At 38.6% G+C, this 9,265-nt stretch overlaps 1 pseudogene; it reads left to right on the forward strand.

Annotated features, from left to right (window-relative positions):
* Nucleotides 1-7,250: 7,250 nt before the first annotated feature.
* Nucleotides 7,251-7,369, forward strand: LOC120623176 (uncharacterized; annotated as a pseudogene).
* The last annotated feature ends 1,896 nt before the right edge of the window (nt 7,370-9,265 follow it).

Below are 9,265 nucleotides of genomic sequence, written 5' to 3' on the forward strand. Positions count from 1 at the left end.
GAAGCAAATATAGACTGTGCATCATTATTTCTTCTGTTCATGTCCCTTTGGGCTACAATAAAATCATATTTGGGGACAATTTTTGTTCATTTACTTAAACAAAGAAATCACTCTGGATAGCATTCTTCCTCCAATTACACTTTTAAGAACACAACAATTAGAGAAGGATTAGAGGATGTGGAATATCTAGATACTTCCCATCCCAAGGTTTGGGGTAAAAACATGTCCCCCGTTGAGAGCGGCTATAAAAGTGCAGGTGCAGGAGGACCATTGAGGTATCTCCAAATATTGGTGGCAGAAGGCAGTGGGACAACATTTATAAGGGAAAGGCAGATTGACCGTTGTGAAAACTGAGCACATATGAGACAAGCTTGCTTGGATTTGCTCAATTGCAGGCAATTCTAGTTCCAAGGTGGGTGAAATGAACAATCCAGAGCCAGGAAAATAAATCTCTTCTCTTTGCATGTTAATACCAATGGATACTATTTCCTAAAACTGAGCCACTGTCTGGTGTGGGCTTTAATGAGCACTCAGAGAATAGTTGTCTCTCTCAAGCTTTCTGTAGAGGATCCAGATGATGCTTCAGCACTCCACTGGAAGAACTATGCCATCTCCACCTGCAACATTCCAGGGGGCTTGTCCATTAGGGCACTTTTTGTTCTATGGATCCTCGAAGGCAGCTGGAACTGAATGTGGAACAGAGTCCAGAGAACATACACATCAACCTGTCAAATGTTCTGCTGGGTTGGTGGCATACGCTGGTGTAGAATCGGGCCCCTTTAATGGCCTGTATACAGCTCACGAAAGGATTCTGAAGTGCAGCCTGCTCTGACACTGAGCTGTATATGTGGAAGCCTTGGGAAAGTTGAACAGCAGATGGAAAACTCCATCGAACCTTTTATTGGCCATATGTCACTTTTGAGTGTTGGCCAACAAACTAAATTTGCAGCTAATATATAATGATTTAAACAGCAAAAAGAGCAGCTGCACTTTGATTTCTGATGCCTTTCCTCCAGGCTTCGCCAGCTTGCTGGTTTCTTGAGCTGCTTTATTTAGCCTTGTGTGTCTCTCCAAATATTCACTAGGTGGCACCATCTTCGGAGCTACATTCGACTTAGCTGGTTGAATTCTGCCTTTTCTTCCTCTAGGCCTGAGTTTTCTACTTCTCTCTGATGATGATTATTATTTTAATTGTTAAGAAAATACTACAAAGCACAAGATTTGAGCATTTTTATACTCCTGGCTGCTCAGCTCTTTCTCTTTTTTTTCAAATCCCTCTTGGACACAAGGCCCCTTGAGTTCTCTTTTGGGGTGCTCGGGCTGGAACTTCTGCTCAGCCTGCAGGGCTTGGCCTTGGAGTAGACTGTGGAAAGGCAGCTCATTCTGATTTATGAAGACATGACCTGGGATGGTGCTCCTCTGGAAAAATTCAGCTCTCTTACTGTCAGAATCTTCTAGAAGAAAATGATTGATATCAAGAATAAAGAGAACAGGCCACTTCTTGGCTCTCTAGTCTCTTTCTGGCTGTTCTATCTCATGCATTTGGAGTGCCAAGTCTCCACTCCCAGCTGCCATGCACATGCTAACTGGCTTAGTGCTTGAAGCCTCATTGAAAAAGAGACTCTTTGCTACAAAGTAAGAGTTACATAGTTGTTTCTTTCCTGGAAACTGTCAGGAAAGAAGTGGGAGAACAATATGAATTTAAACTTGCACGCTTGCCAATCACTAACCCAATAACTCAATTTAGGAATATATGATTGCTGAAGTTGTGCAATCATAAAATGGCTCTGTAGTTGTTGCTCTAACAAACTCCAGCTCAGGTCTCTGTACATTAATTCCTACAAAACTCAGCCACCTCCCTAATGTTATTCAAAAGACTTTGAACAGCATTGTGAATAAAAATTGTAACAGAAAACATCAAACTCAGTGATTTCTATAACAGCTGGAGCAAAGTGCATTACATGGGGAGTAAAATTCACATTCATCATGGGTGTTTGGGTTTGTTTTCTGTTTTTACAAAGAGAGGAAGTAAGAAATATATTTCCTATAGGGATTTTTAGTTATCTCTTCCTATGCTAACCTGGACACCTCACAGAAGAATTATAGCCGCGGTTTCTGTATTTATAGGAGTTAGTTCTCTTTATAGATCTGATTAAGATTTTGTCGTGTAGCAACTTCACTTTGGGGAATTTATCCTTCAGATAGAACTGCTATGTGAAATAAAATGTGTACACGATTAACCATGCCGACATTATTTTATGAAAGCAGGATACTGGAAACAATCCAAATGTTCATCAATAGAGAATAGACTAAATTATAATATATTGGTACACCAGAATGCAGCTGTATAAAATCACCAAGATGCTCTCTACACACAGAAATGGACAGAGCGCCAGGACATTTGTTAGTAAGTTGGGTACAGAACACAGTGTACGATACATTACACTTTCATCCATGTAGTATTTGTATACACATAAAGACACTTTGGAAGGATACATAAGAAAGTAGGCTGATGAGACAGCAAGAAGAGGTCCTATTGGAAGGAAGAAGCCCTTATTTCTTAACCTCTTGGAACCTGGCTTTTGTATCCACTGTTCTGAAGGAAATTTTTCTTACTGGTTCCCGTATAACGTCCTACATGCCAAACTCTCACCTGCCTCGATGTCCCTGTCCTCGTTCACCATACGCTCTTCTGGAACGGGGTAACTCTAGTGTAGAATAATCAGAAATTCTGCTTGAGAATGTCACTTAAACTTTATGACCCTCAGCAGACAAGGGAAAAAGGAAGGAATATTTCTGAGTTCCTGCTATCTTTGCAGAGGTATCTCTTTTAATCATTAAAATGGCCTTATGAGATAGGTACTATTATTATCTCCATTTTACGGATGAGGAAATTGGGGCTCAGAGAGCTTAACTGACTTACCTCAAGCCTAGGTAATGGGGTCAAGACTTGAACCTCAGATGACTAGTCTCATGCAAATTTATGAGAGCGTGTTGTGAATGAGAAACACAGCAGTGTCAGTCACTTCTGTCTTCTCTTCTCATGGACTCTCCACTAGACAATTTCTTCCACTACTCTGGCTGCTCATTTCCTGACTCCCTTGCTGGCTCTTCTTCTCCTCAAACAAGATCATCTCCAAGGTTCTGCCCTTGTCCTCCTCCCTTTAGCTAACCGCGTCCCCCGCCCCACCCTACCGCCCACCACCACATCTCCTTGGAAGAGTTTTGACTCTCACTCTGAAAGTTTACCTTTCAAGCCTGTGTCTGTATCTTTGCACAATTATTTTCACTAAATGATGGACATTTCCACCTAGACATCTTGCTGGAACCTGAGGGGCCAATATTTCCCAAACCAAAGATATCGCCTTTCTGTTCACAATCTGGTTCTTCTTTTTGTTTCCCTTTTCTGATTATATTATGCCCCAACTCCCCATCCCTTAACCCCAAAACTTAGAGAAGGTTTTGATTCCTTTTTTCTCCCTTACTCCCAGTTTTCAGTAAGTAAAAACTTCTACTATTTTGACTACGATTGCTTTCATACAGCTCAGTCACCCATATCTTTCCTGAGAGTGTTCTCTTAACTGACCACCCCACGTTCAGGTTTGTTCCTCTCCTCATTATGTGGCAAATAATCTTCATACAGTATGGCACACATACTAAGGTCTATGTGAGGACAACTTTCAAATACGAATGAAGGACATGCACACAAAGATTTCATAAAGTAAAGACGAGGAGCACAAATTATTATAAAGCTGCTAATTCTTAAGTTTTCTATAAATGTAATTTATAAATGTATTAGATTTAATTTATAAATGTAATTTATAAATTTCAGGGCCTCACTGAAAATACCAATAAGGCTTTTCATGTTTTTCTGACAAGCAGACTTGAAAGTTTTTATGAAAAAATAATTATGCTAGAATATTCCAGGAAAATTCTGAAAAGAAGGAATAAAAAGGAATAACTAATCCTAAAAGATATTAAAATTATTATAAACTGATAATAGTTACTATAGCTGAATCTCTGTGCATGAATAAACAAACAGTTCAATAGACATAATAGAATCAGAAAATGGCCTCAATACTTCTATGAGGATTTAGCATTTGATAAAAGTTGCATATCTTATCAGTGGGGAAAACATTTACAATTCAATAAATGGTGCTGGGCCAATTCAGTGGCCATCTGGAAAACAATAAAGTTGTATTTCTCCTAACCTCTTTATACCAGAATAAGTGCCAGATGGACTATCAACATGAAAATTAAACTATCGAGTTTCTAGGAAAAAATGGGAAATTTTTTTTTAACGATCTTAGAGTAGAGAAGAACTTTCTGAACATGATAAAATTCAGGAGCCATAAAAGAAGAGATTGATAGATTTGACTCTAAAAATCAAACATTTTTGCATGGTAGGAAATACTACAAACAAAGTCAAAGACAAAACATAAACGGGAAAATATAACAAACATGTCAAAAGGCTAAATTTGTTAAAATATAAAGTACTTCTACAAATTAATAGGAAAAAGATCAACACTCTAGTAGAAAAATTGGCAAAGGACATGAACAGATACAGCAATCCCCTCTTATCCCAGGGAACACATTCCAAGATCCCCAGTGGATGCCTGAATTCGTAGATGGTACTGAACTTTCACCTTTTCACTTAAAAGAAGCACTTTACACACCTCTTTGTCATATCTGAATTGCCAGCATCATTACTGTTGCACTTTGGGACCATTATTAAGTAGAATAAGGGTGACCTGAACACAAGCACTGCAGTACCATGACAGTCAATCTGATAACCAAGAGGCTATTAAGTGACTAAGGGGCAGGGAGCATATAGAGGATGGAAACACTGGACAGAGGGATGATTCATGTCCCGGGTGGGAGAGGGACAGCTCACAGTTTCATTACACTACTCAGAACGGTGTGCATTAAAACTTATAAATTGTTTATTTCCGGAATTTTCCATAGAATATTTTTGGATTGCAGCGACCATGGATAACTAAAACTGTGGAAAACTAAAACTGTGAATAAAGGAAACTACCGTAGTTCACAAAAGGAAATACAACTAGTACTAAGATAGTTGAAAAGATGCCTAGTTTCTCATGCAATAAGCAATGTAAATTAAAATTGCCCTTTTCCATCTAATATCTAAAGTTTCTTAAAAATTTTGACAACCTATTTTTGACCAGGGTATATAGACATTTATACATATTTAAGGCATGTAAATTGATACGACCTCTAAAATGGGCAATTTCAGAAAATTTATCAAAATTTAAAATGTGCCTGCTCTTCCACATATCAATTCCATGTTTAGGAATTTCTTCTACAATTATATATAAGTGTGTGCTTCAAGCAACATATAAGGATATTCCATGCTTCACTGAGCATAATATCATTTCTATTATCTCAAAAAAGAAATGAAAACATAATAAAATATGGAGACTGCCGTGTTCCCCTCTACTTAAGTCCCTCTGATTGTTTCCCATCAGCTGTTGACATTTTTGTGATCTGGCCCAGCCTACCTTTTCGGTCTTGCATCTTGCTTCTCTCTGTTCTCCTATTTGGTCAAATGAGCACCTTGTATGCCCTGCACACTCCCACTCCCTCTCTTTGTGCTGATCCTGTGGCCTGCTGTGCACTTTCCCCAGCCTCTCCACTCTTCCTCATTCAGGTGAATCCTAACTCTCTTTGATGACCTGACACATACACTACCTCTTTCAGATGACACCTTTGAACTATTACCCCTTCCCTAAGTTGATAATCTCTACCTGCTCTGACTTTTGACATGACCCTTTGGCCACAGCAATTTGGGGCAGTCTCTCAAATGACAGTGACATTTTGATGTTCTCCCTTTGATGCAACTGCTTAATCTGGGGACACTTTGATACAACCTGTGTAAAACACCATTAACTTACATTTTCCCAATGTATTTTTATTGTTCGTTTCTGATTATATACTCCAAAAAGTAGAAAATCTCAAGACTCACTCCTGTGAGGGTGTGCGTGATAATGTGTGTGTGTGTGTGTGTGTGTGTGTGTGTGTGTGTAAAACAAACAAAATAAGGGAAAAATCAATTTCCCAAAGTAGACTCCTGGGTCAAAGAATATACATATTTAAAACTTTGACGTATGTTGCCAAACTCTTCTGTGGAAAGATTCATAATTCTTTCAACAACATTTATTGAGATCCTACAATGTGCCAAGTACTGTGTACTAGGCACTTAGGAACAGTGGTGAGCAATACCAGATGTGGTCCCTGCCCTTGCAGAGTCTGGTATAATTGCTACTAAGGAAAGATCCATAACGTTGTTAGAGAGTACAACAAAGAGGATTTGGCCTAGTTGGGAAGTTTAAAAATGACTTCTTGGAGGAAGTGACATTTTAGATAAAGCGCGAAGGGTAAGTAGGAGTTATCTTGGACTATTAGGGATGCAAGAGCTCTTCGGCCACAGCTTGTGCAAATGTGGCAGCACAATTAAAGAAGGCTGTGCAGCTGGCGTGGAAAGTGAGGGGGAGCACAGTGCAAGATGAGGCTGGAGATATGGGTAGAGCGCATGCCACAGATGGATTTGTAGGTCTTGTGAGAGTTTTTTTTTTCCAGTATCAGGGAGAGGTATAAGCAAGATTTAGTGATCATATTTGTGTTTTGTAAAGATAACCTTGGCTTATAAATAGAGGCAAAAATGAATGCAGATTGACAAGTTAGGAGATTATCGTAGTAGTCAAAACTAGTCTGGACTAGTAGCTTAAACTAGTCTGTATTATAGACAATACTAGCAGAATAATCAAGGCATAAACACAGGAAAGTGGATGATTTTATAATTTACCAATTAAAACCATTTTCTCAAGTGACATCATTGATTGTTTTTGTCTTTCTCAATCCAAGGTGTGTGTATAAGTATTATATATAGTATATATTATGTGTATAATTTTCTTTTGATTATTAGTGATGTTAGACATCCTTTTTTAGTTCATTCGTCATATTCATTCTTATTTTTTAAAAATTATCTGTACATACCCTTTATCTATTTAGTTTTTGGGGTATATGCCCTTCTTCTGTTCCAGAACCCAGTCCATTATCTCACATTAAATGTCTTCATCATCTCCCCTGGTCAATGACAGTTCCTCAGGTGTATGTATTTTTATTAATGATTTGAATAAACTATTCTTATATTGAATCAGGGCAGAGCTTAGTAAGAATCCAAGTGCAAAATCAAGGCAAACATAAAACAACTTTAAAAAAGCAAGTGATGCATCTATGGCCATGCTATCCTGAGCAAGCCCGATCCCATCTGATCTTGGAAGCTAAGCAGGGTCGGGCCTGCTTAGTACTTGGATGGGAGACTACCTAGGAAGACCAGGTGCTGTAGGTGTAAATAATAAAAATAATTAATAATGATAATAATAATAAGGGATTATAAGCTGACAAGTTCCTTGCAATCTGTGAGGTCAACTAAGGGTTGCCTTGCCTAAAAAAAAAAAAAGCAAATGACAGCCTGTGATATAGGTTGCAAATATTTTCCCAGGTTTTTAAATCCTTAGTTTAAGTTTGTGTGTTTGTGTGTATGTGTGTTTATTTGTGATACCATAGTAAATCAATCAATCTTTTCCTTTATTATATCTGGCTTTGATATAATGCTTTAGAGTCACTCCATCACAATAGATAGAACCATTAATGTGAGTTATCTTCTATTACTTTTACAACCATACACTTTCAGGGTATATCAAGCAAGATGCAAAACAGATATCCTCACCCATTTCTTATTCTCCCTGCCTTCAACTTCACCAGATGGTGCAATAAAAATCAGTAGCGAGGTGGTGCTTATGACAGAGAATCAGCAATGTCAAAATGACAGTGTCACAATGTCTTGTTCTGCTCTGAACTGCTTTGACTTTGTATTTAACTTGGGTCCTGACCAAAGCTTTCCCTGTATTGATGCTATTCTCTCATTGTCTCACACATACTGCTAGATCGTGAGCTCCTTGAGGGCAGAAACCACATTTATCTCATTTTGTGTAATACGCATGTAGTCTCTCCAACATAGCTTTTAATGCAGCTATTCCCATGAAGAAAGCTCAAACTGTAAATATATTGATAAAAATGCTGATTTTCTCAAAAGTTTTGTGAGGTATTTATTGGATATAAGGGCATACCATAAATCATACAGAATGGCAATCAAATTTCTACATCAGATAACATTTTTGTTCACTTTCTCTTCTCTACAACTTTTCTCCAATGAGAGTAAAAATTGTACTCAAGAAAATAAAACTCTTTGAGTTAGCCTAATGAAGACGATATATTTTTCTCTGAATTTCTCTTAAGGGTTTTAGTTCATTTTATCATGGCTATATCCCTTGATATTTTTTATCAGAAAACTTGGGCCTGACACAAGAGTCAATAGGTGCTATGGGAATTGATGAATTGGGTGACCGTGCTGTTCTTTTATTGGCCTTATACAGTGACTTAGCTGGTATCTAGGAGGTAGAAAAGACTATTTTTCTAATTCTTCCTTGATTTTATAGAGAGTCAGGACTCTCTTGGAAACCCACCATAATTTTATGGGCTATCAGGTCAAGTTAATTATAATAAGGATCCATCTTAAATTCTTACCAAGGAGCTTAGTTACTGAAGCAGCATTTTCTTAAGTGGTCCCTTAGCACAGACCCAGAGGACAGTGTTATTGCCAAGTGAACAGATGGTCTGGGTGAGTGGAAAATATGGATATCACCTGTCTGTCCTGGGTGGCCTGCCAGAAGCAAATCCAATTGGGGTAAAGCCTTTGGGCTAGAAGCCAACAGTTTCCAAATGAGAAGTTTTATCTCTTCCCTGAAGAGCGGGAAGAGAGGAGTTGAGAGGCTAGTGCAATACTGAACAAAGTAGATGTGAATAATCTTGGTCCTGAAAAGCAGACATGTGCACACGGGGGAACAAACCAGACGAGAGGGGATCGGAGAGAAGCTGCTTAGCTTCAGGTCACCTGATGCCTCACCCAGGGCTAGGTTAGGAGCTGAGCCATGGGACATTTGAACATCAGTTGAAGGCCAGGGCACAAGTTGGGGTCAAGTTCAAGTAAGGTATTGATGTCCTAGAACTTAAATTCTAGGCCCAGTGGGATCATTTCACCCCTTTTCCTCCTCTTTCACTTTTTAATGGCCTCACCCTACTTCCTAGACTCGTCTCAGTCTTAATTTACCTGTAAGACGTTCACCTTATGTGAACTTATCTCTTGTTGGTGATGTGACCCCTAGAGAAATCACTTTCTCCCTTT

This window comes from Pteropus medius, unplaced genomic scaffold, assembly GCF_902729225.1.
Source record: "Pteropus medius unplaced genomic scaffold, Ma_sr-lr_union100, whole genome shotgun sequence".
Taxonomy (NCBI): Eukaryota; Metazoa; Chordata; class Mammalia; order Chiroptera; family Pteropodidae; genus Pteropus; species Pteropus medius.